We start from the raw sequence: 24,456 nt of genomic DNA, 5'->3' as shown, positions 1-24,456 counted from the left end.
CACTTATTTTGACCGCAAGAACAAACTTAAAGACCTAATAATGTTTCCTACCTTAAATAATCTCAGCATGTTTTTTGTTTTTGTTTTTTTAACAATGTTTTCTAATTTCATGGTGTTTGTTTCTGTAATCATATCATTATGTTTTTTTCTGTTATAGGTGTTATCTAATGTTGTAAAGCACTTAGAGCTTCTAAAGATTAGGCGCTATACAAAGTCCTCATTATTATTATTATTATTATTATTTATCAAATATCACATTGAAATACAATTTAGTTTTCATTTACCTGTTAACAAAGCTCATGTACAAATAGTCTCATTTAAATACAACTTGGCATCTATTTACCTGAATATATAAAGGCTATGTACAAAATATCCCATTGAAACAGAACTTAAGTGTCTGATTTACCTGTATATAAGCTAGCCAATGCATAATCCAGGGGTCATAGGTTTGATACCCATCTTGGACGGTCTAGGTCAGCTACCTCCATGTGTTCTTAGGAAAGGCACTTACCTTCCATTAACTAGGGGTGATGTAGCCAATGTATTAAAACTGCATTAGCAGCAGAGGGGGCGAATCGGACATTTTGTCCAATCGTTATTTTGCTTAATTATTACTTTCTGCACTCAACGATCTAGTGTCGTCAGCGCCTGGTAAAAAAAAAACGACGACGTCGTTGGGGGATCGTCGCGTCGTCATTTGGTTTAATTAACACCTTCTGCGCGCCGATCCCCCAGCGTCGTCAGCGTCCGGTAAGCACATCGACGACCGCGTCGATGTCATCGCCCCCTCTGCTGCTATGATCTTACAAACAGAGTGATCACTAACTCCTCCTCTTGCAGATCAATTAGGTTATTTGACTGATCGGTAAGTCTAAAATTAATTCTCGTTAAAAACCGATCATGGCATCGCATATAGACCGGATTAATCGGACTCTCAACGATTAAAAATCCCGGAGGGGCTGTTGGTGAAAATGAATAAAGGATGTACCCCTGTTGAGCCTGATTTGATTGCTTGGTATCCACCTGGTAACTCCCTTCGATAGCATCACACACTAGATTGATTGCTATCACCGATGCAATATTTACGTTGTATGGAGCAATATGCCTACCATCATCTCCGTTATCATGTCTGAGGATATGAGTTGATGGACCGAGAAAATCATTAAGAGACTTTCTTAGTTCTGGCGCGTTGTATCCTGGAAACTTGAAATCAGGTAAATCGGCTTCTGTGATATTATACTCGGTTAGGAATTTTTGTTTATTACCAGTTCTGTCAGTGGATATTACCTCGACGATTCGTTCATTGATATATTCCATGTCTGATATAAGTTGATTTAATACCTCAACGTGTTTTCGTGCTTTTGTTTCCCGTAGTTGTTCTAGTTGTGATTGGTAAATATGATTAATCTCGGCAAAATAACTATTGATATTATTTAAATTAAGTTCGGCATTGATGCGCGATTTAGGAATTTCTTCGTACTGAAAATACCATTGCATGGTATTCCTGTCTTGAAATGAAAACCAGTCGGGGGATGACACGTTTTTCATAACGAACAAAACATCTCGATAACTGGGATTCACCTCATGATACGATTGCGCATTTGTGCTCAAGTCCGCGGGGATTTCATGAGGTGGATTCTTAGGCCATCCTAGTATGGTTCTTATTGAACTGTTATAGATATCAACCATATACCCCGGTGTGCTTATTTCAATCGTCGACGATAACGTCGGTTCATGAACCGTAATAGCGATTTTTGATTCCTTTCCTGTGATCGATTTTATCCTGCGTTGAAATTCTTTATTGATTTGCTCTATTTGGTATGACCCAGTTGGTATTGTAACCTCCTCCCAGTCTGGGGTCCCATCGGGTTTATTTGTCCGTGCAAAAACCAGCGAGTTATTAGGTTGTTGTCCGTTAAATGCATCCGCTCGGATATTAGGCCAACTGTGATATACTCGCAATTTTGCCAGCGCTATTTCCTTCACTGGAACCGGCGACGGGAAGTTCACACTGAATTCGGGTTTCGTTGACGTTATTGATATCATATTTGTTTGTACCGGAGTGGTGTTCTCCGCGATCCGCTGAAGTAATTGAAACCCTTCGGGGTTCAGCGACATTATTATTATTCGTTGTCTTTAGTGTCTAATTTCAACAACCAGGTGGTTCCGGCTTCCAGTTGAAAATCCTCGATTTTTGACATCGCGGAGCTATACAACTGGACCATCGTGGAGAATTCAACATCGGATACGAACAAATTATCAATCGATAACGAGATCAACCCGGATAATTTCGAGTATGCGTCGGATACTATTTGATGTTTTACTGTATACTCGTTGAGTTTTTTCTGAAAACACGATGATATCTTCCTAGTGATTGCGTTGGCAACTCCAGCAACTGTTGTCATTGCGGAGACAGCGATTGGAACAGCGATCGGGGTTATCGTGGTCACCGTGGATAAAATAACACCGGCGCCAGCTACTATACCCGACACCGAGTACACGACCGCGTCGATGGCGGTTATTTTACGACGGTATTTTTTTATTTTTACACGGTATTGTTCGGAAAGCGTTTTCAAGTTCGCGGAAAATTCTTTTGCGGTATCGAATCGATATTGATGTGACGTCGGTGATACCTCTGATTCAACTTCCTTGGTGGTCATTTTTATTTTAAAAGAACTAGTGTTTTTAATTACTTAGATTCGCTGCAAATTCCACATACCATGTAATGTTTGCCCGGGTTAGATTTCTATCAACGGCATAAATTGTAAACTGTTCAGTTGCGTTCCTGTCTATAATTGTTGATATTGTATTGTTAAACCCGGATGAACTCGACGATAATATATTAAACTGCATCATTGAAACCAGTGTCAATCGATAAATACCCTTAACAGTTGCGGTAATATTTACTGTATTCTGTGTAGGAGTCCAATCGAATGATCCATGCCGAATTGTGTATACTGTGTTGATGATGTTCTCATGAGGGATTTTTATTTTTTCGAATTGCTCTGCTACTCTCGGTAGTCCGTCTTTAATCGCTTCAACATCAGTTTTAATCGTTCCTATTTCCTGTATATGCGTGTCCACATCTTTTTTGTTCGCTGCAACCCTAGTAATGAGTGTATTTATTTCCTGTATATGCGTGTCTATACTTTTTTTGTTCGCTATAACATTAATTTTGAGTACTTCTATTTCCCCTTCATGCACGTCTATACTTTTTTTGCTCGCTATAGCATTAGTGTTAATTGTTTCTATTCTCTGTCCATGCGCGTCTACATTATTTATGATCGTTACAACATTAGTTTTGATTGTTCCTATTTCCTGTGTATGCGCGTCCACACCCTTTTTGTTCGCTTCAATATCAGTTTTGATTGTTCCTATTTCCTGTGTATGCGCGTCCATATTATTTATGATCGTTGTAACATCAGTTTTGATTGTTTCTATTTTCCGTCCATGCGAGTCTACATTATTTATGATCGTTGCAACATTAGCGCCGATTATTCCTATTTCTCGTTCATGCGCGTCTACATTCCCTTTGCTCGTTGCAACATTAGTTTTGATTGTTTCTATTTCCTGTCTATACGCAATGATATCATTTATAGTTATTGTGATTTCATCCGGCCTGATATTTTTTTTACCAAAGAATTTATCAAAGTTGTCATCGATCCTGTTAACATTTTTTCGTAACGTGTAAAATTGGCCCGACAGCGTCGTAAACTCCGAAATAGTATTCTTTATTATTGCAAGATTTGGTTCGGTTACCGTCGGGGTCCCAAAAAAACTAGCGGTAGTGAGTTGTATATCGGTGACAGATTTTTTCACCCGCGCGTCGAATTCGATCATAGATATATTCAACGATGTAAGTCTGTCTCGAACGGATGTTATCTCATTCGTCACCTCTGATATATGTTTACCCGGTTTGAGTCGTCCGTCGCCGGTATACAACGCGATAGTGCCATTGGCGACATTAGGATGTCGTATTAAAACGTCATTCAGTGACACATTACCGGATTTCAATTTACCCTGGCGGTCTTGAAATACAACTATTTCGCCCGGGTCAACACTTGTTAGATTCAACATATCAGCGATTTCATCCTCAATTAGTTTTTTTATGTCGGCGGCGGCCGTTTCCGTGGATTCTTTCAGCGCCGAAACCGGTCGCCCCCAGATATCAATCATTATTATTGTAAATGTTATTCTCTAAAATCCGTTGAGCTTCTACGACCCCACTAGTGTATTCGTTTACAACCATATGAGGTGGTTTTCGCGATGATGAAATCGCCGCAAGTACGTTCAATACCTCGCGGCCACATATCGGTGGGTCACTTAATTGCTGTGTTGGCAGCGTGGAATAAAAAACCCGGGCTGAACACGCCCGGATATACCGCATGAACTCTTTCGGCGGGGCTAACCCGTATGAATCAAAATAGACGATCGCACGCGGATCAATCGCGTATGCAACCCAATGAGTTCCCGCTCCGGAGGACCCATCGAGGTTAATTATGCCGGTTTCAGTATTCCTTGGGGCCGCCGGTAATTGATCCCTCATAAAAACACCTCTGAAGTTTTTTATCGCTAACGCGTTTGCGGCGTCTATTAAATCAAAATTAGACATTGGAGTCATTGACTCAGGAGTCATAGACTCCCGAGTCAATAAACGGTTCCCGGTAGTCTTAGACCCTTTCCCGAGTACCATGAATACGGGGTTCCCGGTAGTCTTAGACCCTTTCCGGCCACGGGTCGTTTTTTTTTGTAGCCTTTCCCGGTTGCCTTCTTCAATGCCATCCCCGCCGCGGTACCAACGGCTCCTAACGCCGCCGCCTTAGCCACTGCTGGTGCGGCCGCGGCAATCAACGCTGGAATCGCAGCTAACAGCGGAAATATTCCACCGGTCTTTTCCATGTTTTTAATTGCTGCGGCTGAAAAATCTATTTGAACACCCTTTTTATTCTTCATCGCATTATTGAAATGTTTTATTTGACGCGCCGTCAACGATATCTTATGATTACCACCCGCCATCTGCGACGGCTTCAGCGTTATTGTGGTCCCGCATTGTTTAGCCGACTTTGATCGTAATTTCTTGACTTGACCATCAGTCAACTCTACACTGACGACACTATACGACATTTTATTGTAAACGCGTTTTGTGCTTTCAATTACATGTTTTCCACTGGCGCATCAACGATTCTCATTCGTCCACCAACACCTTCTAGCAGCATTGATTTATCGCTGAGAATGACAGCAACCGCTCTATAATTAACACCACCCGGGGCTATACGAGCTCGGAAGTGTATATCAACGACGGATTGTCTCGTTAAATCAAGATGTTCCAGCGAAAAATAATAAATCGGATACCGGTTTTTAAAATCAAGTTGTGATATTTGCAAACCAGTGTCGACGTTTTGATCACGACCCATATACGACAGCAATCGATGATACACACGTGCGATATGGTTGTCGCCGTAATTAAGCTGTATATCCTCGGATGGTTCCTGTTGTCCGTTTATTCTCAGCGAAACATCTCTGACTCCTAATTGATCAAATATCATATGGCTGTGTTCTTGACTGCCCAATCGATTCCTATTCTGCAGCGCTATGAATATATGACGTGGGGCCGAAACACCCTGTTTTGATGCCAGGTGCCATGTAAACGTATCGGCGACGTTATCTTCTTTAGCATCAGTTGTTACCGCTAGCCAACTCAACAACGATTTCCCTCCCTGTTCCATAAATGCTAACAATCGTGCCTCCGTGGTAACTGATGGAGTCAGCACCGGCATCCACAATGCCATTTTAGTTAAAACAACCTTACCGGCAGCGACGCCAGCAGCATGCCATATTGCATTGTTATCATCGCCCCTTCGCGTCAGCGCGATTGTATGCTTGGCCCCATAGATAACTTTTCTAACATTTCTGCAGAATCCAAATATGTGATGGAGTGGAATCGCGCATGAAAACTGTCGGCGTGGTCTTTTTAGCATCAACATTCGTGCTGCGAATCCCATATTGTAATTATCGTTAAGACTTTTTATAACAGTGAAATTAGCGCCTGGTTTTGCTCTGCGATCTGGATTGGTTGCTTCATCCTGGTCAATTGTGGTATTTTCTTTTATTAGCACGTTGATGTACTGAAAATGATCAGCGTTGTCGGCGGAGTCCTTCGCAAACATCATAGATGGACCCGCCGATCTTGTGTAATCATCCGAATATCTCGCTAACCCAATTATCGTCGTTGCAACATCAACCTCGCGTTCTATTGATTCAATTTCTCGCCCGTCAATAAGATATCTGGCGCTCTCAAATAACGCCATGATACCGTTGTTGACGAAACCAACTCGAACATGATCGTCATCTGCGTACGGTGCATTATCGGCGGCATTTGTCACGAGTTCTCCCTCGATTTCGATAAACGCTTCACACGGCAGAAAGTATTTACTGGTATCTTGGACCTGAAGTTCAATTCGCGATCGTAGGTCGGGTTGCGCTGCATAATAAGAATAATATTGATAATCACGGACAGAATCATCCCTGCGCACTGGGGCGTCCATATCAAACGCGGGATCAGCGGTTCGCGCAAACATTTCTATTATTTATCATGTTGATGTTTTCAATTGCGATTTTTTCGTCGTAAATTCTTTGAATTCTGTTTAAGACCACTCTCCCGCTATTGCGTTCATGGGCGCGTTGGTGGATGACTGAGCCGCCAACGACTCTAGTTTTTCTTCCACGGCGTTATTTATTACTTTACTGACATTTGCAGGCATCACTGTCGTTGATGGCATCACCGGTGGTTTCTGTTTTTTTCTCCTCACCAACGACATTAGTTTGTCCCGCGCGGCTGAAAGCGCCTTTCCGGCAACATCTCCAATGGCACTAATACCCTTATCACGAATAACATCAATGGCCTTCATTCCTAATTGTTTGGCTAACGGCGCTACTTTTGGAGCCATTCTTGTAAATAACCCCGCAATGGTGCTACCGAGACCATCTCCATAGTACGCACGGTAAACAGGCAATCGCGAGTTTACCACGTAGACGAGTACTGGTTTATCGTGATTGTAGTGTATGATCATCCTTATTAAAAACACCAGTTTTCCAATTAATCATCCACGAGCTCGTCTATGAGCGTTCGATATGCATTAATGTCCATAATACCGCCTGCAAATAAACGCTTGCAAATATCAGCGGCCTCATTGATTATTTCCGGAGAGTTATTTCCGGCTCGTTTTCCTCCGATTAGTACTTCCAGCCGTGATATATCACTGAGAACACTATTAGGGCAGGTAACGCCGTAGGATTCTTTACCAACAGGGTATCCTTTTCCTTTTTTTGGTGTTATACTCTTAACTTCCTTGTGGAATGCGTCGTAATCGGATTTACTACGATGTGGTAATGCATCTTTATGTTTACTTGCTAAATACACTATTCTTGCCCAGTCTTTTAACGACTTTATATTTTTCTCGTAACCGCTATTGATATGCTTCTTATCTCGTATGTTCTTAGCAAAATTGTTGGCAGTAAAATTAATTAATTCTTCCCTGTTGCTGAAGCCTCTAATTTGATCTATTGTGCTCTTCTTGAGTACAATACGGGGTATATTCCCCTCTTTTTCTTCCGGTATTTCTTCTTCTGGTGTTTCTTCGGGTATTTCTTCTTCTGGTTCTCTTGCGGTGGCGCCTGGTTCTTCTTCGTCGGCTATTGTAACATAAGGTTCTTGTGGTTCGGTTATAGCGAGTGGTGGTGGCCTCCGTGTTGTAGCAGCCGCTATTTTTGCAGGGAGTGTTTCTAAAGACCTTTTTGTTTGTTTTGTCTCTGCCGCTATCTTTTCAAGCGCACCAAGAACGGGTACAGTTGCCGCCGTAACATCCTTAGTCGCTTTAGTTACCGGGGCAAATAACTGTTCGCTTCCAACAGTAAAATCGGTTTGCATTTGTTGTCGCGTTTGAAGTTTCTCTCTCACTCTGTCTCGTAACGGTATAAACTTTTTAAGCGCTGCTAGCCGCTCTCTGGCTAGCCGAGTAGTAAGTGATTCACCTACCATTATTGTAAATTGATCCGCAATTTTCTAATTTTCCGCCGAGTGTACCATCGGGAGCTCCACGGAGTTTTCGTCTATAATCCTTCTAATGTTTTTGATCTTACTAGAAATCTCCCGGCGTCGTTCATAAACACGTCCGAGTTTTTTTCGTATTATTTCAACGGCAGTGAATAGTCCAATGAATGCATTTGCGTCATTGTGGTACAGGTTCTCATTAATCGTATGTTGTAATCGTTTTATAAAAAAGTACTCGCGGGCCAGGGTAAAACGCCCCCGTTTCGACTGTTCGTTAATAATCTCATAATCGGATAATATTTTTTCACTGTCAAGACCATCAGATAATTCAATTCCTTGATTTTTTAATTTTGAAATCTCGGCTAATATATTATTGATGTCTTCGATATTCATTATTCTTATAAAACATCTTATTTCTAATATCAAAAATTTTAATAAAATTATTGGGGCCATTTTTGACCTCGTTTTTTGTATGGACAGTACAGTGCCGTAGATCTCCACTCGAGTGTTGTGGCAGATTGCAGGCATACATGGACAGTACAATGCCGTAGATCTCCACTCGAGTGTTGTGGCAGATTACAGGCATATACATATACTTAATTAAGGACATTCACATCTTGGAACCCCAAAGCATACATCTCCGGGAGGGAGGCCTAGGGTGACAAACGTCATCGTAGACCGCCCAGAAGATATGCTTGGGGGACATCACTACATGTACTTAATTAAGGATGAATATATTTACAATGAAATGATTGATGGATGATGGGACGGCACAAGACAGCACAAACATAAAACGGCGGGGCGGAACTCTACGGCCAATTCAACCAATCAAAAGCAACCCAATTAAATTAACCCGGTTGCATGATTGTGAACAAAAGACAACCACACGCCCGGGTCAAGAGCGTGGGTTAGTTTTGATTAGTTGAATTGGCTTTCGAAAGCCCCAGGCTTATAACGAGTCATCTTATATATAAAGTGACTAATACAGCGGCGTCAGTCACAAGGTGTGTGTTAATTTGAATTCCCTTGAATCGTTTGAATCCTTAAATACTTATTAATGGTGTTTCACGGCATTTAAATGAAACCAAATACTCAAATAAAACATTAAAAAAAAGAATTAAGCTGTTAGATAATAGCGTGTATTTCATTAGTTTTCATCGTAAAATGATTAATTAATCGCAACATTAATTGGACTTCAAGGGACGCAACATTAATTAGACTTCAAGGGACGTAACTCTTGTCATGCGACGCTATCACAAAACGAGTTATCTCCCTTTGATGTTATATATGAAAATCGAATTCTATGACCCGTCTTTTTTGAGATCACTGTTTGATATATTCGTTCTGCAACAAATTGTATTGAGGCGATACAAATGTCAAAATATTTTCCTGCCTCATTCATCGACTGAAATATTTTTTCCTCGTGAGTTGTTGTATCAAATGACTTTACGGGTTTTGCTTTCTTTGAGTATTTACCAGTTTGGCCTTTTTTACTATTTTCACTCTGAGAGATGGCTTGCAGATTACACAGTCTATTATTTTGATAATTAGAATCAATGTGATCAATAACGAGACTATCTTTGATCAATCCGTGGAAACATTCATAGATGATTCTGTGACAGAGATATTTTTTCCCTCCAGCAGTAAACATCAAATATCCGTGATTGTTTTTCCATCCAACCGGCTTCTTCAGTCTACGATTTCTAACAATGCCGTCGCGAGATGCCTCGTAATTGACGAGCAGGGGATGCGGCTGAAATTCTTGGTCCATTTGTATAATAATACTACTTGTCTAATTTATTATTTGGTTTAATTATGAATCTTTCAACGTAGTCTTGGGGGGTTTTGATGACGAAGTCGGCGGTGGGGTTGATGACGGCGTTTTTAATTCGCTTGTCATAATAGCGTTTTAGTTCCCTGTATCGCTTTCCGCCACAATTGATACACAACTGTGATTTTCCTCTTACACCGACGTGGCAAACCAAGCACGGGAGGGGGCCAAGAGAACCATTACGAACGCTTTGTAAATGATACCCGCAGAATTCACCTCTACATGATTTATTGCACGGGGTTGTCGACCCAATCATCAACCATTTGCAGTGATTCATTATACTATATTCTTTCATTTAAATACTTGTTTTAATTATATGGATGAGTTCGAGAGATTGGCAGCAATTAAGCCCCGGAAAAATATTAGGTTTAATCTCGATAGAGTCCTCAAGGACACACCAAAAGCGTTAATAAACGATAAAACCCTGTTGAGTAAAATACGCGATTGTATCAATGAATTCAAGCGTGATGGCGCATCTCACAGTTGGTCAACATTTCGAATTGATGGCATTGTTGATGCTACCATGAACGACAACCGCGCAGCAATGATAATATCACAACTTGACGGTAAAAGGTATTTCTTCAGAGTAAAATTCATTGTCCGGGTGGAATCAGGCGATTGGATCATGCGTGATAAATTTGAACCAGTTCTCAGCGACAAGAAAACAGTCACTGTCAGCCGCGACTCCAAGCCGGGGTTGTTAACCGGAATTGACAAACCATACTATGAACGAGCGTATCCTGAAACAGCAGTTGTTTATGGAATATACCCGTTAAATAAGAAACCTGATATCGGAAAACTGAAACCGATGAAACAGTCAACTGGGATAAATTGTGTAGCAGAACGAATAATAGAGCATTTTACAAATGCATGTCGAGGAAACAAATTGACTGATTTACGACGTAGCAAAATCAACCAGTGGGAACTAACCGTAAAAGAGCGTGGAGCAACCATCAGCGACATAGCGAGATTAGAAACATCGCTGAGATTTCCAATAACCGTTACAACGATAACAGGTGAAGTATTATACGAATCGAAGTATAAATCGAAGGGAGCCCCAATCAAAATTATTGATCATAACGAACACGCATGGACGCCCGTGATCACAATATTTCCACGGGATAGAACAGTAAAGTATATACCCGAAGAATTCCTGGGAGAACAATTCTCCAAGGAAGGTTTTCTCGCGGAGAGGAAACTATTTGATGCTATTGCCTACTTGTGTAAAAACGACCCTGTATCAGTGTGGTTACTTCGCAGCGCTGAAAACGATGCGGATACCTTTGATCAGTTTGTAAGACCAAACGGCGAATTATATCGCACTGAAGCATTTCACAACAGGATGAAAAAAACCGCCATGGAATTTGAAGAGCATGATGAACAACTGCTAACAAATTGTTTTACGATTTCATCGGTTGTAGCTCATGTTGCAGCAAGGAAAAATGCGTGGAGACCAACGCGCAGGGAATTTCTACCGGATGTACAATCCAGTTGTTTGGAATACTATCACGGTGGACTATGGAACACTGAATACAACCGCGACGCTATGATCTCGGTTGATATGGTTGCCTGTTATCCAGCGAGTTTTCTCGGGTATGGATCCGCCGCTGAGTATTTCAAACGATTTGGACACCCCAGACATGAAATGACTCGTGTTGCTATTAATGGACCACTGCCTGATTTTGATTTAACCGGATTCGCTCGCATAGTATCATTTGAATTCGCGGCAGGACTCCATCGCTGTTGCTATATTTGGATCGGTAGACACATGACTGAAAAGAAGTGGCTGCCAATAGCGCTGCTACGGTATATGATTGATTGTAGCATGCTAGTTTCGTTGATTGTCAGTGACGCGATTATATCATACCGGGCACAGACTGAAGTCTGGTTACCAGAACCGGAGCGTCTAGATAGCATAATTGACGAGTCCAGAAAAAACATTGATGCCGACGAGGAATATATCATCGAATGGTCCAGGAGGATATTTAACCAACGAAACCGCGAGGCAAAAGATCTCGGTAGAAGAATAATTGGTAAGTTCACACAAGGTGGAAAAAACCACGACTACAAACGATATTGCTCACGGCTGATTATAGATGACGCAGAATATGATTTCGTAATCAAGGACGCAGTGGCTAAAAATAGATACGTGAACTGCAAAACAGCTTTCTTGTCCAATGGAACGAGGTTGGGTACAGTTGTTACCTACAGCGATGGAGACAGCCCGGCATACCCGCATTTGAGGGCGTCTATGCTGGGTTATGCCGCTATTAATTTATTCTCGATGATAAATAGATTTCCTGACACCGCGGTTAGAGTAGCCGTTGATTCATTTTATATAGACGTAGCGTATAAGGGAAACGTAGCCGAGTTTACTAGTCCGGACGAGAGTTGGGGTACATGGAGAATTAAAAATGAAATACGACGCGATTATTCCCCGTCAGCAGATGTCACCGTTGAGAACGACTACTTACGCGGTGATAAATTATCAGAATGGTCTAATGCACCACCGTGTTCTGATCCAATTTGTAGACACAAGACGGTTTATTTAAGCGGCTGTGGCGGGTCAGGAAAGACGACTCGGGCAATTGAATTATTTCGAACGCGGGCAAGTATAATCGTGCTTACACCGACCCATAGACTAGCGCGAGAGATAAAACAACGAAATGTTGACGCCGTTACTTATCACAGCTTTTTTCGATACAGCGGCGGTGAGTGGACTCCTGATCGAATGGGTGAAAAATTTATTCCCGACATTATCATCTGGGATGAGATATGTACTGTTTCGTTAGATACTTTACAAATGTTTCTTGAGTGGTTGCTGCGCGCGAATACAGCGGTAATCATGTGTGGGGATCATGGCCAACCACCACCATTTGTCGGCGAGGGTCCACATGATTGGTTAAGGGGTTTTGTGGACTATTATGAAGAAACCGATAATGATTACCGAGCACTTGATGAACAACTGCGCGAGGTTAAAAAACTAATCAGATTACAGCCGGATAGAGTTCAGTGTGAAATAATCCGCGAGGTAATTCCGGAAACGCCGTTGAATGAATTCTGGGAAACATGGAGACCAAACGATTTGATTGTAGCGAGTAGAAAGATAGTCAGAGACACACTTCAGCAAAAGTTGTTTACGTTGCATAAGGAAAAGTTTCCAACGCGTCCAGTGCCGTTATGTTATAGACCCGCGGACACACGGCGGCAGAACATTGAAGTTGAAATTCCAGGCCGGACAGAAAAACAAATTCTCGTGCTGAATGATATCGTGCTCGTTGATATCAGCGTCGTCGAGGACGCGCTACGTGCTGATAAATCCCCGTGGACGCTAGGATACGCAACAACAATACATTCCTCGCAGGGACTAACCATCACGGACACAATTGTTTGGATAGTTGATAATCGCATCGAATGGTCGAATCTAGTCTATCTTGCAGTGTCCAGAGTACGAAGGATAAATCAGCTTCGAAGAATTGTTATTGACGAAGCCACCGACGAAGCCGGCGACAAGGTCACCATCGATGCAAGCGTCATTGATAGAAAACTCTCGGGTTACCGCCAACAGGATAAAAAAAAACAGCGGCGTTTTGATATTGACGCCGAATTAATAATCTCGCTACGACAACAACAGAATAATCACTGCGCAAGTTGCAATTGTATAATGAGTTGGCGTTATTCGGATAAAGACACTCGCCAATTTACCGTGGATAGGATCGATAACAGTCTCGGTCATGTCAAAAACAATGTGAGGTTGACCTGTCTTGAGTGCAATAGACGCAACGGCGCTAGTTAAGACCACGTGGGGGTAATTGAGTATCGTTAGGTATCACTTGTAGTTGCTCGCGTGTAAATCCGCGCTGAGGAGCAGTTGAATCCAGCCTATAGATCGGTGGTCTACCAGTTGATCGTGTTATCGTTGATATGTTATGTGTGGTAACACTCCAAATAGGATCAGTAGCTCTTTTTTTACCGCCTTCAAGCTCTCCTGGTTCATACAGATATCTCACGGTGACATTGCCGAGAATCGGCTTAGAAACGCTATTTATTTTTAATTTTCCGGGTATATACTCGTATTTAATCGCGTCGCTGGGCTTCATGTTGATTACTCGGGTAATCTCGTTATTTAACGCTGCAGTTACACCTGGCAACCTTTTAACCCATTCACGAGATCGTTTTTCTTGGATAAATTCCTTCGCGTATTGATATCCAAATAACCGTTCAGCGAGAGTCCGATTGAATCGTTCAACAATTGCCTGATCACGATGTAGCGCAGTATGACCTCGTCGTATCGCGACGCTATGATGTTTTAGCGTTGATAAAACAGCACCGCGAAATTCACTACCAGGATCAACTTGTAATAGATTTGGCCAGCGCAGAGGGCCTCTTCGATAAATTCTTTCAAACGCAGCGGCTACTTCAGTTGCCGACTTTGTTTTTAACGGCTCCGCTTGTTTGTATCGACTCGCAACATCAACTACGGTTAGCGCGTATTTGTAACCGTTGTCATGCGGCAGAAATAGTATATCAGCCTGATGAACTTCATTAGGTACGCTGACATCAAAGCGCGAGAAGTTGATTTGTTTAGGCGGTGGTAGATAAATTTGCCATATAGCCTGTTTGGATAACCAATTAGCCGCAGTGGTCTTTGTTACCTTTGCAGCGCTTGCAAGCTTACCAATTGCGGCCTTCCCCTTCCAGTATCCTCTCGGAGAATAATAGATGGAATCCATCGTTTTTCTTGGATGATTGTTATTAATTACCAGCGCCAATCATTAATTTACCTTTCATAGCCGATTTTACCAACCATGAGGCCAATTTTTCTTTGACGGATTTATCAGGAATAGCATTTAGCGCGTGAATTAATTTTACATCCGCGATATGACGCTGTTGCAGATCGCTACTTTTGTAAGCAATATCATGAGCATGACACGCCTTATCGATAGCGTTTATTGGATACTCACCGGGTTTGGGCTGATTTTGATCATCGAGTCTAATATCTAATCGTGTTCCGGGGCCACAGTAGTTATATCCTGGGAGGTGTTTTTCTCCTGGATACTTTGCCCACGGTGTTCCGGGGAGTTTTGCCAATTTGGCTGCGATGTCACCTCCTCGCTTTTTTTTAAAACATCTCCGGGTCTAATAGAAATAAATCTAAATTTCTTTGTACCGCATTGTACACACTTACCAGTAAGCGCCGATCTGTTATTTCTTGTTGTAGCGGTTGTCATATCATTTGTGCCAGTACGCACTCTACACTTCACACAATATAGATCCATAATTTATGTATAGAGATATGAATATAATTGATTTTTCGGCGACTAAAACAAGAGAACCAGTTAAGCATGTTGCAGCGTTACCAAACTCGATCCGGATGATTATCATCGGACCATCTGGATCCGGCAAGACGCAATTGTTACTCAATTTAATAATGAGATGGATGAAGTGGGATAAGTTGTATTTGGTTGCTCCTAGCGTAGATGATCAACGATGCTACGAGGTGTTGAAAGATTTCAACGAGAATGCATCAGCGATCGCTAAAAAAAATGTTATTGAGTTTATTACGGATATCAATGATGCACCGGGTATTGATGATATTGATGGCGACGTTAACAATCTAGTCGTGTACGATGATGTTATGTTAGACAATCAAAAAAACCCAGCTAGGATATTTTCCAGAGGCAGGCATAAAAACACTGACGTGATATATGTCACTCAACGATACACTCAGATTCCAAAAGTAATTAGAGACAACTGTAATATTCTTGCTGTGTTCAACGGCGTTGATACACACACGCTACGAAATATTTGGCAGACATGGTGCGGCGGTGACATGGACTTTAATACTTTTCGAAACTTTTTTAGTCATGCTCAGTCGACCCCACATGGATTCGTAACGATAAATTTACATGATCCTCGGACACGATATCGTATCGGACTTGACCAAATATTCGGTTAGTTGTAAATAATTTTCATTGTAAATAACCACTTAGCAGCAGAGGGGGCGATGACATCGACGCGGTCGTCGATGTGCTTACCGGACGCTGACGACGCTGGGGGATCGGCGCGCAGAAGGTGTTAATTAAACCAAATGACGACGCGACGATCCCCCAACGACGTCGTCGTTTTTTTTTTACCAGGCGCTGACGACACTAGATCGTTGAGTGCAGAAAGTAATAATTAAGCAAAATAACGATTGGACAAAATGTCCGATTCGCCCCCTCTGCTGCTGCATTAGCCACAAAAAGAAAATTGTATATAAAAGTCATGTACAAAATGTGCAATTATGCCCAACTTAGTACCCATGTACATCTAACTGTATTTAAAGACCATGTACAAAATCTGCCCTTAGGCACAACTTAGCACCCATAAACATTTTACTATATAAAGGTCATGTACAAAGTGTGCCCTTAGGCACAACTTGGTGCCTATATATATGTAAGTGTATATCGAGGTCATGTGCAAAATGTGCCATTAGGCACAAAATATTGGCAATAGACATCTAACCATGTAAATATCATGTACAGAATTAGGCACAAGTGCCCATATACCACCATGTTGGCTATACGTCATTTCTGTAAACATTGGATCACATGTTATTTTGAGTCAAAAATGTATTTTGTATCAAGAAAGAATGATCATATTTTAATTAAGAAAAGTGATATTCATAAAGTGTACACAAATATCCCACATACTGATTTAAAATGCATATGAAAATATGATTTCTAAATGTCAACATGAAAACCCACTCCATGACCTCCCTAAACCTGTAACCCAGAAAATCCTTATTAATATGTATCTTTAAGAATCAGACAAATAAATACATTATATAAAAGATGGAAATGTATACCTTAAAAAATTCTGCATCTTAATCCAAGTTTCTAATTTTGCAAGAAGTTGTAACACATGTAGAAAATCGTCTGCTATCCAATGTGTCAACTTGCAGCAAAACGGAATTCTCAAGAAATTCCACAACTTATATAGTCTGTTTCTCAAAATTCTCTAGTAATTTTTCCCCATATAAAAGACACTGTAAACAGATTACATCCTATTTATTGCTGTTTCTCTTCCACATAATAGCTTTTTTAAAATATAAAATGTTGAACTTCACTAATTATTTTACAAGATTGGTTTAGTTTGCTTAATATCTCTCACCATTATTGGCATTGTTATGTTGGATTTTGTAAATACAGGCTACAAACCTTGCCTAGTTACTTGACTGAACTGCTGATAGAAACAGTCCAAAGCAACGCATTTCATTTCTGTAGCCCGATGGATAAACATTACAGCTTTTCAAAGCTGTGTGCAGAAAAGGCTGACATATCCCGCATAATGAAAACACGGGGGTGGTATCCCGTGTGTCCAAAATTAATATTATTTTGAATAAAATATTCTGGTGATAAATGCCTCTTTTCAAATGGTAAGCATTGCAGAATTTTATTTTCATTAATCGGTCCAATTTGGTATGCGTTTTGCTTCAATATTGGAGATGGAAACTATATGTGCAGAAATGCCTGATAGCAATGTACATCTAACTAAATGTGCCATTTGGTAAAACATGATGCCCATACACATCTAACTAAATGAGCCATTAGGTACAACATAGTGTCCATATACATCTAACTAGATGTCCCATTAGGTATAGCATAGTGCCAATATACATCTAAATGTCCCATTAGGTATAGCATAGTGCCAATATACATCTAAATGCCCCATTAGGTATAGCAAGGTGCCAATATACATCTAAATGTCCCATTAGGTATAGCACAGTGCCCATATACATCTAACTAAATGGGCCATTAGGTACAGCAAAGTGCCCATATACATCTAACTAAATGAGCCATTAGGTACAGCAAAGTGACCATATACATCTAACTAAATAAGCCATTAAGTACAACATAGTGTCCATATACATCTAACTAAATGTCCCATTAGGTATAGCAAAGTGCCAATATACAACTAAATGTCCCATTAGGTATAGCAAAGTGCCAATATACAACTAAATGTCCCATTAGGTATAGCACAGTGCCCATATACATCTAATTAAATGTGCCATTAGGTACAGCAAAGTGACCATATACATCTAAATGTGCCATTAGGTACAACAAAGTGCCCAGGTATATCTAACAATGACTAATATCAGGCATAGCATAGTGCCCATATATGCATTTAATTACATGTGCCATTAGGTACAACAAAGTGACCAGGTACATCTAACTAATAATGACTAATTTTAGGCACAGCATAATGCCCATATATGAATTTAATTAAATGTGCCATTAGGTACAACAAAGTGCCCAGGTATATCTAATAATGACTAATATTAGGTACAGCATAGTGCCCATATATGCATTTAACTAAATGTGCCATTAGGTACAACAAAGTATCTATATACATATAACTGTATGTAGAGGCTATGTATAAATTGTCCTATGTAAACACAACTACTTTGTGTCCATATACATATAACTCTAGGCAAATACTACATACAAAATGTCTCATTTAAACACAATTTAATAACAATTAACATATACATGTATATAAAGACAATGTGCACACTGCCTTATTTAAACACAACTTGGTGTGTGTGATTTGGAATTTTAATGTAGCTTTAACAATTTTTCAGTCATGTTGCTATGATGTCTGCAGTGTGGTAGCTTATAGTGATGTCTAGCACCGGGGCATCATGCCTGCAGACATGAAGCATGATGTCCCACCCAGTCACATTATCCTGACACCAGACCTACCAGTCCTAACAATAATCTCTTAATTCTGAGCTCCAAATGAGGCAGCTCTTAGTACCATTTTTATAAGTCTTTGGTATGACTCGGCCAGGGATCGAACCCACGACCTCCCGCATCTGAGGAGGATGCTCTAACCACTAGGCCACCAAAGCGGTACAATTTAGTGACCACTTACTGGAATATCTTTGCTCTGCCATCACAGAAGAACCATTAAAATAAGAATAATTAAATTTTTACTTATTACAATGACAATATGTTATGCACCTATAGCAAGGGCAATATGACATGCACCTATAGCAAGGGCAATATGACCTGCACCTATAGCAAGGGCAATATGACATGCACCTATTACAAGATCAATATGACATGTACCTATTAGAAGGTAATATGAATGTACTATTACAAGGACAACGGCATGTACCTATTTTAATAACAATATAATGTGTACCTATAAGGAAAATATAACATATACCTATTACAATGACATTGTGACATGTACCTATTCAAGGGCACTATAACATGTACCTATTATAAGGACAATATGATATTGACCTATTACAAGGGCAATATAACATATACCTAATACAATGACAATATTTATAAGCCTTTGGTATAACTTAGCTGGAGTTTGAACCAGTGACCTCTCACATCTGAGGCAGATGCTCCAACCAGTTACGCCAATGCAGCAGCCTTTAGGACATAAAAGAACAAGGATTTGTATGGGGTTCTCAGGTGCTAAATATGCATATCCCGTTCCCAATTATGCCAGAAGACATCACTGCCTATTTATATACAACAAAAATTTTACAATCAAATTTTACCATACATCTTAGTAGCAACTCTTCGCGGTGGTAAAATATTAGATTTTTTGGAGAATGTATTCTAACATTAGGTGATGCATGTAGTTGGTACCGGAGAACGTATTGTAATGCTAGTTATGAATTGGTTGGTTTTATGTTTTATGTCCCCGCTACAGAATCAAGTTTTTAGCTGCTAATGCAATAAAGTGTCTTTTTAAAGGACTATTAATTAATCCAAAGGTGGGATTCAAACCCATGTCCTCTTTACCGTGAGTGTGTCACTAAAGCCAGTCATATTCTTTGCTTCTGGTTATAGAGGCACAAGTGCCTTACAGTGACTGGTAGAGTACTTGTTCACAGTACTTTGGACTTGCATTGTTGACGGAAAATAGATTTGGTAGTTATATCTACTTATATGTATATGTAAATATAATTAGGCCAAAACAATGTGTTTCCTATTGCAATGGGTTATAAAATTAGGATAGGTTAATAGGGTTTTCTTATATATATATATATATGTGCAATAAACTAACAATGAGCAGTGCAAAACTAATATCTAAGGAAAGGAATCTTACTGGATATGCCACCTTAGAACATTGAAGCCAAGAGGTTTAAACCAAGAAAACTAGAAAAAAGACAGCCATGCACAAATAAAATCATCTTTTTGCAGCCAACACATTTTATTTTAAATAATTCTATAAATTCATTTAATAGCCTATAGTTCTACTATAACGATGAAATATCCGGGATATAATTTGCGATTACATAAATTTACATAAAATAACAGATGTCGTTATGGCTCATTATTTCTCGGTCATTAAAAAATATTTTCCAGCATCCATAACTAGCTGAAATAAACTAGTTGAAACATAATAAATTTAAAGGTTTAATTCCTGTATAAACAGTCATGAAAAGTTTTGCAAACACGTTTTTTTCTCTCTGTTTGTTTGTCTTGTCTATGTCTTGTATTTGCCTCTGAAAAAGACTCATTAAGAGTCAAAAGTGCTCAGGCTAGTTAAAATATTAGTTTTGTACTCTTCGTTGTCAGTTTATTGCATTTATCTAATGAATCCCTAACACATGTGATCCCCTGCTGGATCCAGTGCACCTGAAAGAAAAGACTGTTATTTGCCATATAATCTGTTTTATATATTTATATATATATATATATATATATATATATATATATATATATATATATATATATAATGTACTAAGCATTTCAAGTACTGTCCTAAACTGACTGAATTAGATGCACCAATCAATTTCTGATTTTTTTTGTTGAAAATTATTTTTATTTTAACATTATATATATATATTATAATAATTAAGATATATAATGTACTAAGCGGAGTGAAGGGGATAGTATTAGGGCAACAAAAAAACATGGATGGTTGGCCGACCGTAACTGCACCTTTTTTCCCCTTAATATCGGACAAGCCAAAAGCATAAGTTACCAATAAACTACATAGGTTTATGTTTGTGAAAAAGTGCAAGAATATTAAAACCAGGCCATTATCTTTATGGTTCTACATGTGCAATGCCTCTGAATACCTCATATGCCATCAAAGGTAAACACATGGAACTTAAAATAAAAAACGTAAAAAGCGCATTTTTTTCTCAATAAATAAAAAACAAAAAACGTTCCAGTAGTTTTTAGGCAACACAAAAATCAATATTTTACTTATTTACACGCTACACAAATATGAAAAAAATGTCAAAAGTTTTAAACCGTAGTCCAGATAACATTGAATTTTTTTTCACTCAATGTCGTTATCACCATCTGACTGATCTGACCACTCTATGGTTTCCTCCATATAATTTATATTGCTTTTCCTCTGGGGGAAGATTTGCATGCACAAACACTACATCTCGCACTACAGTCAATTTCAGTCTATAATTGCTATTTTGTGAAAGATATTTATCCTAATCTGATGACTAGAAAATACTCAAAAAACTACAAAAATTGGACTTTATAGCATGCGAAACGTTCCAAGAAAGGGACTGCAAAAGGTTAAACACAGCGTCATCTTCCAATGTATACATGCCTGGCCTACACTACCAGGTATCAGCACTATGTTGTAGCATGTTTACGTAAAGTATCGTAGGCTAGCATCATAGATTCATTACTGATCAATATTTGTTATCTAGAGTATGACAGAGGACTGCCTGTATGGCCGATGATAAAAAAAAAATGGAAGTACCAAATATAAAAAACGCAAAAAAATAAAAAACGTAAAATAAACGCATTTTTCGAGGTAAAATAAAAAATGCAAGAAACGTTTTTATCATCTATGCCCAGGGACTAAGCATATGGATTTAAGATACTCTACAACTGCAATGTACAGTTACTTCATACCGCTAAATCACCTGAAATTCAAACTTCCACTCACACTGTAGCCATGAATGTTTCTGGACTGTATTAGCAATCATTACAAACATAGCCTAGACTGAAATGAACATCAGTCAATAAAAACCTGCATATTAGATTTAAGCTGTTACACTAAAGAAACAATTGTGCTTGGGATGCCATCTTGGTGTTATGCTAAAAGCTGGCCAGGCAGTATTTAAATGAAGTATATAATGGTCAGAATTAAACACCAGTAGCATATTTTTCTTGTCTATTTGGTTTATTCCATTAGCAAATTTGCTACTTGCTACTTTATAGTTTGAACTTTGAATGATGTTTTCTATTATGTAAATAAAAGAGGACACCAAGTCCACTCATCCGATGTTCACCATTTTGTCCTTTAAATAAGAACACAGAACAAAATCTGGGATCTATTGGGAACAAATAAACTATTTACAAGAATCTATGCAATGCATTTGATATTGTTTTTCCCAACCCAACTCCCCTTGAGACGGAATACAGTGACAAAATGAAGGTTAAAGTGGAATAATGCTTTCTCATCACTTGAATTATTGCAATCAGCCAGTATATATATGACAGTGAAAGCTGTCCTATCAGTAACTGACATACCAGACACACTTATCCAGGTAGACAGAACAATTGTTTAGATATACTGTCACAGAACTGAAATAAACTGATCATTCACAGTCTGCATTCACTTAGATAAATCAATAATAATAAAAAAACATGATAACAAGAACAGACAAAGCAATGATTTACTTAGGTACAGAATATACCTGTGTGTGACACTGACAAGACTAATTTTTATCAGGGTTGCCAGCTAAATCCACATAATGTAAATTTGAACAGTTGTTAAAATCACAATACTCTTTTCTAATATTATTCAAACGAGAGGCAAAATGAACTAAAATTAATACCAAAGAACAAATTCCACTTCCATTTTTGTTACAGATGTTTGTACTTACCCATGCTTTGTTCAAGTAAATGTTTATGTCCAAATGTGGGTAGTGATTAAGCATCATCTTTTAGCCAGTGAAGCAATTATCATGCCCATTTAAAGCCTTGAGCTTGGCACCAAAAATTATGCAAAGCTGCCATAAGTACACATATGATAATCACTCAAAAATATAAATATATTTGTGCATGACAAAGAAAAACAGCTATTTTATGACAATTAATGTGCAAGTTTGAACTTCTCTGAGAATGTGAAGTCCCAAAATGAAAGTGTTTCAAACATTGCAGAAGGATTTAAAAATACAAGGAATGAAAAGTGTGCTTGTGCTGAGTGAAGTTTATCAAAGCACAAGCATATGTAATTAACATTTTGATCAAACAATTATTAGGTACCAGCAATGGATTAACAGGTGTCTTGATCTTATTGCCTACAAACCTATGTGGTTTCACCTAGACAAAAAAAAAAAAAAAAACGCAAGTACATAGCACTCTACCACTTCAATTTTCACATCAAAATTTTAAGTATGCATGTTTTTCTGGGTATTTCAGCTTCTCTGAGAACAACAGCAGAAACAAAATGAAATGCCAAGTTCCAAGCCAAAAACGGTTACATAACTCCCAGAAATTTTACAGCATAATGGTAAATGTTAAATGTATGCCGCCAAGAATTTTTGTTATGTTCATCCATAAAGTCTTCAAATTTTCATATGAGTTTAACTGAAAGCAAAGTTGTAAGTCAAACAGGAGCCATAACTCCATCAAATTCAATAAGTTATTGAGCTGAAATAAAACTTGGGACTTAACCATCTTAGTTGGCCAAGGTTCTGATGTGATAACCCTATCTACACCTTGGCATATCGAGCAGATATTTCTGTGCTTCGGATCTGTGAATTTCATTTGACGCAGCAGCAAGCCACTGCATCCAATAACAAAATAAGTTGTTCTAATTTGAACGCTGTTCCAATGTGATCGAGACATGGGACTACACAGCTTGAATGGACTGATCAATGAGCAGTTTTCGACTCCCATTCTGTGTTTGTACAAATACCTTTCACTCAAATACACCTGCAATGGCTTCTCTCTGGTACACAGCCATACTTGAGATGTTAAACTTACAAACTATCCATTTTAGGTAATATGCCTCCATCATTTTTGGCAGATGTACAATACACTGCTGTTACACGCTACTGGTTAGTTGGCATTATATACTAAGGAAGGCAACTCATAACATCCAATAGATGTCACTGGGACAAAGCACTAAAACATGTTTGATCTGCCAAGGTGTTGATAGGGGGCTACTGAAGATGGGGACTTGCTGGTAGGGCAAAAAGGACATGTGTAACATTACACAGCTGGAGCAAAATAAAGAGTCAGTCTGATTCAAATTAGATCTTCACTGTCCTTCATGAAGATCTTACAAGCGACAACTTAGGGGTCAAGTTCTGGTGACCTTTGAATTAGCCAATGGAAATGCAGCTTTCAGAAATCTGAAAATAAATCAAATCATTCAGCACACATTGATGCAGTCTCCCAAATGAGAAGATAAAAGACTTGCTCTGATTGGCTAATAAATTTAGCAATTATGATAATAACAGAGGTCACTTGAACATGACCCCTAAGCGGTTGCTGTCAGATCTTCATACCTGACAGTGGATATCTGCTTTTAATAGCTTAAATAAGAGTTGTATAATTAATGTGTCATGGAC

General features: G+C 39.2%; 1 protein-coding gene across 2 annotated transcripts in view; it reads right to left on the bottom strand.

Annotated features, from left to right (window-relative positions):
* Nucleotides 1-24,456, bottom strand: part of LOC149788475 (SLIT-ROBO Rho GTPase-activating protein 3-like) — a 241,384-nt gene that overhangs the window by 131,143 nt on the left and 85,785 nt on the right. The window lies entirely within an intron of this gene.

This window comes from Sinohyriopsis cumingii, chromosome 11 (genome assembly GCF_028554795.1).
Source record: "Sinohyriopsis cumingii isolate HCF-2022 chromosome 11, ASM2855479v2, whole genome shotgun sequence".
Lineage (NCBI taxonomy): Eukaryota > Metazoa > Mollusca > Bivalvia > Unionida > Unionidae > Sinohyriopsis > Sinohyriopsis cumingii.
This window is presented reverse-complemented; position numbering and strand designations above follow the sequence as displayed.